Here is a 10708-nt window from a genome sequence, read left to right as displayed (position 1 = left end):
CTTATTAGTGTGTAGCCCTGCAGCACATTATCCAGGGTGTTGTGCTGCCAGGGATTGAAGAGTTATACAATTACAAACAAAGGTGGAGGGCGAGGGCAGAGAAGAATCAGACGAGGTCAGAAGGATGAAAGGGAAAGAAGCAACATGGATAGAGGAGACAGATTGAAAACACAAGCTCTCCTATAGCTCCAAAAATGGGTGCAGTGGAAGGAGACAAGTACTTAGTCTGTGCTCAAGGCAAGGGCCAAACACAAGAAATGTATTAAATTCCACCACGTGCCCCACCAAAATCTGAACTGTGAACCATAGCTCTTAGCTCTTGTGCCATACAATGACACACAGAAACTCATTCTTTCTCCTATGAATTTGAAGGCGTCCATCCTACCCCCACGCCACACAGGCTTTTCTCTGGTGTAGAGCATGTAAGTTTCTTGGGCCTCCCAATAGAAGTATGTGTTATACAATGCATTATAATGGACATCAGTCTCCCAGCTGTATCCAAGTTGTATTTAACCACCTGGGATTGTGGTTGTAGGAAACTGGACTCTGTTGCAGTGTCCTCCACTGTTTGCCTGGTGTCTGGTGCAACTTTGACTGAAAGTGTACTGGGTTCCTGCTAACTAGGTCCCCAGCACCAGGGTCCTTTCCCTAACCTATACCATTGTTCCACAATTTGCACCCCTTTAGGATCCCTGGAAGTCCGTAGTAGGTGGTACCTCTTATACCCAGGGCCTGGGAACTAATGGAAGTTCCTAAGGGCTGCAGCCCACATTATGCCACCCTAAGGGCCCCCCCCCCAACAAGCTGGTGTGTTTTGACACAGAGAAAATTAAGAGCCAACATGGCACACACCCCACTGTGCCATGCCATGCCGGCAAAACACTGTAAGTGATATAGGTAAGTCTCCTCTACAGAAGGTCTTACAGCCATAAGGCAGGGTGCACTATACGTATTGTGTGGGGCTATCTGTGGGAGTGGACGTGTCCCTGTGATATCTAAGCAGAACCTCAGATATTACAAGTGCACAGGGAAACCATGATTAGTACCTGGGCTGGACACTCGTGATTATGAGCTCACCACCTACATTTTGGATTCACTGTCCCCCATGGGTACTTGCTAACATTTTCCCAGGGCCAAAATGTTTGGTCTAAGATGTGACTGAGGACCGCATTGATGCCAGCAGGGTGGTGGTTGGGGCAGGACGGCTAGAGAGCAGTGTCTGTTGTACAGCGGGTATAAGGGAAGCATATGTGTGTGTGTGTGAGCGATGAGTGTGCAACCAGAAAACTTGGAATTTAATCCTGGCTTCTCCACTTTACCAAATTCTGTAATCCTAGGCAATTGTTTATACATTACCTCCTTTTTCTTCCTTCAGATATAGGAGGACCTTGAAATATGACTTTAGGATATGCGCTTTACAAAATCCTCTCCTGTGTTTGATTGATAAATTTGAATGTCGTTCATATATAATAGGAGCCCAGACTACTCAAGAGGATGCACATAACAACTGACTAGTTTTTGGTGAAAACCGCAGAAGATCTGTGGACTTATGGCTTAAACCCCTGCCTGTCTTCAGTCCTCTCTCGACAATCATGACAGAGTGACTCATCCTGCAAGCTGAAGAACTACCAAAGCCTTGAGTAGAGTTTGAAAATCACCTACAGTCTCCCTTGAAGTAGAAGAGCTACTCCCCTACAGTCTGTAGACATCGACAAGCAGAGTCCAGTTCACCACCTTGCAGCTCCTTGGCTAGACCAATGCCACAGACAACCAGGAGAAGGTACTTGAGCGCTGGAAGGTCAGATAAGTCTCCCCACTGAATATGAAGTCACCAGGACCTACCGGTGCCATGCACCACCAACCCTTGGGGTACTGGTAAACCCTGCACCAAAGAGCAACAGTGAGAGTCCCGTCCAGATTGCAGTGCTGATACGAGCTGTTAGGTGCAGCCATGCACTTAATAAATATTCTTCTTCTTCTGCTTGTCATTTTTATGATATTAATATTATTATTTCCACTGCACCAGAACCAGGCAGCCATCGAGGGACATTAGCATCACTGAGACCCACTTCATGAGTGGCCCAGCAGCCTTGATTTGACCCCTGCCAGCTGTTTTTCTTTGACTGTGAGAAGCATCTATGCGCACCAGGTCCAATCGACCTAATCCCTCTGCACCGAGCAACCCGGCCTGGTCCATGACGAACCGGCTGTGCCCCCTTGCTCCAAGTTCCCTTGCGACCCAAGCCCCCGTTTGGGAGCTCTCAGACTTGCCCCCTTGTCCCCCTGTGCAGCCTGTTTTTGGGTGGCCCTACCATCACCGTAGTGCACCACCTAACATCCTCACCAGCACCCGGCTCCTGGTAGAACCCGGGCGATTCCCAAAGTACTACTGGTAGTACTTTGGCCCACTACATCTCCGAAACCCCGAAGGTGAACCACCTCAAAAACAACTGTACCCAGGTATATGTATCTCTGACTTTTCCTTTCATAGGATTGCAATGTACGTAAAGGCGCACAACTTTAAAAGCTTTACTTATGTGTAAGCATTGCTATTGAAAACAATACCTACCTTTGAATGAAGTTCTTGGTTTTGAAACACATATAAAAATAAGTGCTATTTTTCTACTTTGGCCTTTAATTTGTTCTTTGAGTGTTTGTCTCGTTTATTGCCTCTGTGAGTACAAAAAAGTCTTAACACTGCCCTCTGATAAACCTAACTGCTCAACCAAACTACCACAAAAGTGAGCGTTAGTATTCTCTACTTTAGCCTCTGTAAGCCAATGGGGACTTACTGGACACTGCACAGTGTACTTCTTGTTAGTGCACTATATAGAAAACCAGCTTCCTACAGTGGTGTACTAAAGCTGGCGCAATTCAAAATTAGTACTGGTGCAGTCTCCCTAAAACATGGTAAAACTGAATTTACTTATAAGTTCCTTGTAAATAGTACTATATGTACAGAGGGCCTGTAAATTAAATGGTACTAGTCGGCCTCCAACACCCATTGTGTCACCCACCGAAGCATCACTTTAAAACATGTCTCAGGCCTGCCATTGAAGCCTGTAGTGCAGTTTTAAACTACCTATTTGACCTTGCAAAATATACTTTTTGCTAGGTCTAAACCTTCCTTTTTAATACATATAAGTCACACCTAATGTAGGCCCTAAACTGTTAACAGGGTAGGGTGTATTGTATTTGAAAAGGCCTAACTCTTGATATAATTTGGTTACCTTATTACAATAAGTGGTAACTTTTAATAGGGAATGAGTAGAAATGTCATGTTTGGTCTTGAAAGAACTGTAATGAAAATCCTTTTAAATGGTAAAGTCGGATTTTAAGTCACCATTCTTAAGGTGGCACTTTATAAAGTTGGCATTTTCTTGTCCTAACTATTTGGTGCCTGCTGACAGTGTCATGGGACCTATGTCCCTCCAGTTAGTCTGTGTGTATTCCTCCAAAAATAGCCAGACAAATCTGCTTCCTAGCGGAACGTTTGCGGGCAAAGATGTTCTCTGTCCTACTTGCACTTCAAAGGGGCTTGCCTACAGCACGCACATAGAAACCTGACCCTAGTTTTTCATCATTATCATAATCGTTATTCGATTTTATAGATAAAATCACAAAAGACAGGTCATTTAAAATCAACATACAGAATATCAATCTCATAGTCATTCATGTTGTAAAACTCCCATCAGAAAGCATACAAGAAAAAAGCAGGTAAAAGGTGAATTCAGCAGCTGTAAAAAAAGTAAGGCTGGTTAACTTGGTTAAAATTAAGCGGTAATACAATTGGGCATATCAAATTGTGATGCAGGTACTATATTTTGGGCAGAGCATAGCCACATGTAATGTGTCATTGATCGAAGTATTATCGCAATTGCAAGGGGGCATATCTGAGTGTTTGAAACAACCCTGGTTAAAAGGGACCAGACGGTGAAATAAATTTAACCTAAAATAGGTCAACAATCGGCTTTGATGACAAGACTTATCCCAGGTCAGATAAGGTTCAATATTACTAACTGTTTTCACCAACAGCGCATGCCGCATAGAATGTTTTGTTAGAGTAACACCTTTGCGTTCTGACCTGTGCTTGTCCATAGGTGCAGATTCAACCCAGCCATGGGATCTGTAGGAGGTTGTCAAATTGTAAGCTGTCTTGCAAGATCAGTCTACTAAAACCCAACTCCTCCTTTGTCCAGATCAAGTTCCAAAGTTTTAATGGATTAAAGCGAAGCCGATCAGCTAAGAATTCCATTCCTAGTTCTTCGTGTACAATTTTGTAATGTGTGCTTTGGCAGACGCCCAGGAGACTCCTTAAAACATATTTTCTGTCACTTGAAGTGCAGCAACCTGACCCTAATTTTTGTGACTCTAGACTTCTTGAAGCCTTGACAGGAGAAGGAAGGGACTTTCTAGAACCAGATGTGGGGGTAACCTAGATGATTCCCCCACTACAAAGGCTGGTATAAAGTATAAATGTTGGGCCTTCAGAACAACTTTTCAGTACACTACTAGACCTGTGGACATTACAGAGGAAGGACTGCTGTATTCCCCAGAGAATTGCCATGCTGCTTGAGGCTTGCCTTGTTCCCCAAAACACTGCCCTGCTACTTGAGACATGCTTTCTTCCCCAGAGGGCTGTCCTGCTACCTGAGTGCTGCTCTGCTCTGTGATAAGGAAAACTGGACCTGCATCTCAGGCTAACCTGAGTCAATCCAGGGTTAGGTGGCTGACTTCCTGTTTTGAGCTACAGGGACAGAACCACCCTGCAACTGACCTGCTGCAACTGAACCTACCTGTATCTGCAATTGGACCCGCCTAAGCCCTGCTGACCTATGCTAGAGTGAGTCCCTGATCCCCAAGAGGTACCTTCTCATGTCCTGGACCCTTGGCTGGTGTCAAGGTGCACTCCTCTTCAAGCAATGGAGAAATCCTGAAGTTTTGGACTCTATGTAATCACATAGGTACCACGGCTTGATCGCCTGTGATGACCGGCAACTGAACCTCTCGGGAACCCAACTCTTTGCGCTACAGGGGCTGCCAGTGACGACCAGCGACTGACAAAGTGAAGCTCCAGCAACTACCGCCTTTGATGCCCAACCAGTTCTTTGTGCTACAGTGGCGATAGCCCGCACCTTCCGGCCTGCTCTTTGCAGTTTAAGCAACAGCCATCTGCAACACTCTCCCTGCTCCTTGTGGCCTCCTCCACCTCGAAGTGGACTCTACGCGCCAGACTTTGAGACAGTTACTTTTTCAGCAACACTGATCTGGTCCCTGTATCTGACCCATGCTCCATCGTGGTTGGTCTGAACTTGTGACTTTCCCCCAGTCTAGCATGACCAGATGACAGTGAGTTACGCTTTGTGCTTTTAGGTGCTTTCCTAAAACCTTAAAATTCGTAACTCTGGTTCCGCTAATTGGCTTTCATTTGTTTTGCTGTCATTTTATTTATTAAAATGTGTTAAATTCTTTTAAATTTTTGGGGGATATTGTTTGGTTGCTGTATAAATACTTTGCACACTGCCTCTAAGTTAATCTTGAATGCTTTTGTGCCAAGCTACCAGAAGGTTAAGCACAGGTTAATTTAGTGAGGTTTATGGTTTACCCTGACAAGGAGTTAGGTTGTTGCCTGAGTAAGGTTTACACTCCAGTTCAACCAATATTGCAATTTCTTACGCTTTTAGATCTTCCTGTACAAATGTTTAGAGAGATTCAAGGTTGAGGACTTGTGATTTACACAAAGTTTGCTGATGTGAACTTTTGCAGACATGTGAATTGAACACTTGATTTAGGAAAGCAAGTAGAATCTCAAAACAGGGTTTTCTTTTGGAGATGGGGTAATGTCCATGTTCAGGACAGAATGGTCAGAGTGAGAAGGGATGTTAGTGGGAGGAGAGGGAGTTAGTGTGTTTCAAATGAATATCAGATTTAGGGGGCCCCTTGAGTCATTTGTGGGTGAAGTGCATATGAATAAGGGAACAATTAGAGAGCTGGGGCCAGATGTAGGTAATTCATATTTACCGACTCTTAAATACCGAATTTTACCGATTCGGTATTTAAGAGTCGGTAAATATGAAGGGGGGAGATGTAGGTATTACAGAGTCTGTAAATACCGAATCTTTAAGATTCGGTATTTACCGATTCTGTGAATACCGAATCGGTATTGCCCATTGATTCCTATGGGCCTTGAAGCCCATAGGAATCAATGGGCAATACCGATTCTGTAATTACAGAATCGGTAAATACCGATTTTAGCAAGGGTGCAGGGGGTGTCACTTTGACACCCTCTAGCACACCAAAGACGGGCATGTGAGACATGTGGCACACAGACATGCCCTAAGGGCATGTCTGTCTGTCACATGGCTAGGGTGTGCTTGCACACATGTGCATACACACCTGGATTCGGTATTTTACCACACAATTGGATTGTGTGGTAAAATACCGAATCTGTAAGGCCTGTGGCACTCTCAGGAGTGCCACCTACATTTGGATATACCGAATCGGTAAAAAATACCGATTCGGTATTTTACAGAATCGGTAAATTTACCGAATCGGTAAATTTACATATTCTGTAAAAATATGCCCCTACATACCAATTCTTACATACCGGTCGGTAACGGCCGAAAATACCGATTTTCGGCCGTTACCGACCGACCTACATCTGACCCTAGATGTTTTAAAGTGTATTCTGTGGCCTCTGGGGGACATAACGAGTGACATTATTGACCTTAATTGGGGTAATTGTATTAACAAGAGTCAGTGAGTACTGTAGCAGCGGCCCAGTGTATTTCCACAGCTGCAATTATAATCAGAACAGACCTAATGACTTTGTCAGTGTTTGTTAGAGTAATGTGTGGTGTGTGCAGATCATACCTTGGTGTTGGTGAATGAAAGAATTGATGAGAGACATTGTATTCACAAGGCACAGAATAAAAAACTGCCAAGGTCACAATTTCCTCTAACTGTTTTTTCTTTAAGCATTATTATGACCCCAACATCATTTAACAATCTGAAGTAATGTTTTTTAAAGCACACACTTTGGAGGGCACAGCTCAAAGGCATCGGGTTTTACACATTGAACCGCAAACTATATTGCAACAGCCTCAAAAAAATGTGACACAAAAATGACAACGAAATATAAATTCAGTATACAAATAAACAGAAGGAAACATAAAATCATAACAAGAAAAGGAAGAACCTCCCAAAAACAAATTCTACAGACATCAGAGGTGTAGGAGGGCCTGATCCATGTCAGATTTGCATGAAATCATATGGACTAAATATTGGTGGAAGTCTTTTAGACAGTCAGTAGTAGTCTTGAAAATTTGGCATGCGAGCAGGCTTCTGGGATCTATGTTGGTAAACAGCTCACTCTATACAATGAACTCTCTCAAGATCAGGCATACTGATGGGACCAATGGAACAAATGTGAGCTCATACTCATCTTTTTGTATGAGATGGCTGGTGTCTTTAAAAGAGATAGCACTATGCATGTTGTATTTAAACTTTTTAATAGTGAGTCAACCAACTCAATGGCAGCGGCGGCTCTCACATGTAAATGCTGTGGGGCTGTGAGGTGGGGCGGGGTGGGTGGTAGCGAAATCCCACATTCGACGGGAATGTGAAAACAAACTAAATAAATAAATAAAATCACTTACCTTGCAATCGCCGAATCGCAGACTTCGACGAGCTCAAAGTAAGTGGTTTTATTTATTTATTTAGTTAGTTTTCACATTTCCATCATGTGTCGGAATACACTACCTCCACCCTGCCGCTGCCCCGCCTCACCGCACCACAGCATTTACCTGTGCAAGCCGCCACTGCTCAATGACACTGAATTCTAGATTCTTGATGGGTCCATTGTAATCTGAATATTTCTGCATTTTACTACCCAAGCATTAACCGCTTAATACCCTACAATTCACTTTGCATTCTCCCTTCCAATTCCTGAGCGTGGAAACCTATGCCTCCAGGCAAGCCTGTTGTGATCCAAAAACAAAAAACTGAATGGAGCACCACGGACAGGGAAGCAGGCTGACACTCGTTAGATCTATTTTGGATTTTCGTGATATCTGCATAAAATAAATCCACATGGAATAAATGATTTGAGAACTCTTTTAGACAGGCATTAGTAACCCAGTAATACACGCCCAAAAAGAGTACTGTAAAGAGAGATTCTAGGAGGACCAAGAAACATGAGGTGGCCTGATTCCACCACACAGCATATAAAAAGGGCACTGAGAGGGGAGTGTAAAACTATGGGGCATATACACAAGGAGCTATCGCCGAATTGATGGCACTTTATCGCAGCCAAAGTCATGATAAATTTACCCTACCATTCACAGGCAGGTGCTAACAGCCCACAGACTTATTCGGAAGGGACCCGTTACGAGATACCAGCGGCACGCAAAAAATGCCCGCTATTTACTGAACATATCACGATGGGCCCGATTGGACTCCCAATACTACACGTATAAGAAAGAGAGACGTTATTGGGGATACACTGCATTGCCTTGACTATAGTACAAATATTGAGGACTTTTTTAGAATTTATTTCAAACTTGAAAGTAACACCAACTACGAGAAGAACTAGGGGCCAGATGTAGGTAGCCAAATACCGTTACCGACCGGTATTTGGCTACCGAGATGTAGGGGCAGGTAAACTGGGCAAATCGGTAATTTTACTGATTCTGTAAATATACCGGTCGGTAAATTTACCGACCAGTATTTTTACAGAATCGGTAAAATTGATATGTAGGTGGGACTCTTCTGAGTCCCACAAGGCCTAAGAAATCGGTATTTTACCATCAAATTCAATTTGATGGTGAAATACCGATTCAGGTGTGCATGCACATGTGTGCATGCACACCTGTGCCATATGACAGGCAGACCTGCCCTTAGGGCAGGTATGCCTGCCATATGGCCCCCGAACCTTTTTTGGGGGTGCTAGAGGGTGTCAAAGTGACACCCCCTGCACCCTTGCCAAAAATCGGTATTTACCGATCGGTAAATACCGACCGGTAATGCCCCATTCATTCCTATGGGCTTCAAAGCCCATAGGAATAAATGGGGCATTACCGGTCGGTATTTACCGAATCGGTAAATACCGACTTTTAAAGAATCGGTAAATCCACATCTGGATTTACCCACATCTCGGTACTTCTATTTTACCGATTCATAAATACCGAATCGGTAAAATTCGGTATTTATGAGTCGGTAAAATAGAATTACCTACATCTGGCCCTAACAAACACGTTTTGTTTAATGTCCTCTTTTTCTGGTGTATACCTGCCCAAGCGACGTAATCTTTACCTATTACATTTCAACTTACTTTAAAGCCCTGAAGAAGTCACGTGTGTGACGAAACGCGTTGGCAGCTAGCAATTTCCTGAAATCTTAAGTCTTTCGAATAAAAGTTTTTCCAATATAACTTTGAAGATCTGGACATCACCTCTTTTTGGAAAGCGATTGTGTTATATATTTGAAAAATACGATTGCGTTATTATCTGCCACTATCACAATTTATATATAATTTCCCATGTGCGGGTCACTGTATTTTCTAACAGCCCACAGCACCAGTTTTCCCGCAATAGCAGCCGCAAAAAACATCACCACAGAGGACCCCTGCAACTATCGCTAACAAGATGCAGAGTAGGCGTTCCCATGCCAAAAGCAGCGACAACACCACACCTCAACATTCACAATAACCAGCCAGATCAGCGATAAGAACACAGAACACGCGATAAGGCGCGTTAGCAGCTGGAAATTTAAACCTGCCCTGACCTGGTGTAAAGTCGGTCCGCAGCCTGCACCACAATATGGAGCCCAGCCCAGAGCCACACCTGAAGAGAAACGGAAGCCATGGAGCCACTGATCATGCAGCTCGGACACCCAAGAGGACCACAACAAACTGGCCACCACAGAGGCAGCGCAGACAAAGACAGCGGCCTCCCAGGAAACGCACCTGCTTCACAGGCACAACTTCTGACAATGACACTGTCCACTACAGGCTGAAAAGGACAACCATCCTATGCATTCTGGCCGTCATCACCCAACAGGCCAATCGCACCAACACAGCTGACAACCAACATCCCATCCCACACCAAGCTGGTGGCAGTGCTGCACCTGTTGGAACCTGGCACACCCCAACCAACAACCTCACAGTTGTGGAGTCTCACAGACATCCACATCCAAGTCCCTCACACCTGTCATGGACATTACCATCACCCTGGCACCCCAGGCTCCGTACGACCAATACCATGCGCATGAACCGCTGAGACCAAGCAAGGACCATAAGCCATTGCCAGATGCACGCACATGTTGGGGGCAATCCACTGCACACATGTCCCACCTGTGCCCCCTGGTAACACAGCACCCAATCAACACAACAGGAAGCACAAGTCACACATCTAGGTGCAGGCAACATCAGAACACCGTTGGACCTTCACCAATGTCGCATCCAAATACATAGCCAGTTTATTCACCTTCCGACATTCCAAAAGCAACCAGCCTTCCCAGGATGGCACCCAGAGAAATTCACAGCTCCTTGGCAAGTTCCCACGTAACACCCCACTCACCTCCCCTCCACAACCACGCAATCCACAAATCTGGTAATGCACACGTCACAAGTTCACAACCAACATGCACAACAACATGCCCACCTACTGGAAATGATTGAAGTACTTACACTGTTAACCTGGGAAAGCTG

Source organism: Lissotriton helveticus, chromosome 3_1, assembly GCF_964261635.1.
Source record: "Lissotriton helveticus chromosome 3_1, aLisHel1.1, whole genome shotgun sequence".
Classification (NCBI taxonomy): domain Eukaryota; kingdom Metazoa; phylum Chordata; class Amphibia; order Caudata; family Salamandridae; genus Lissotriton; species Lissotriton helveticus.
Note: the sequence above shows the minus strand (reverse complement) of the source record.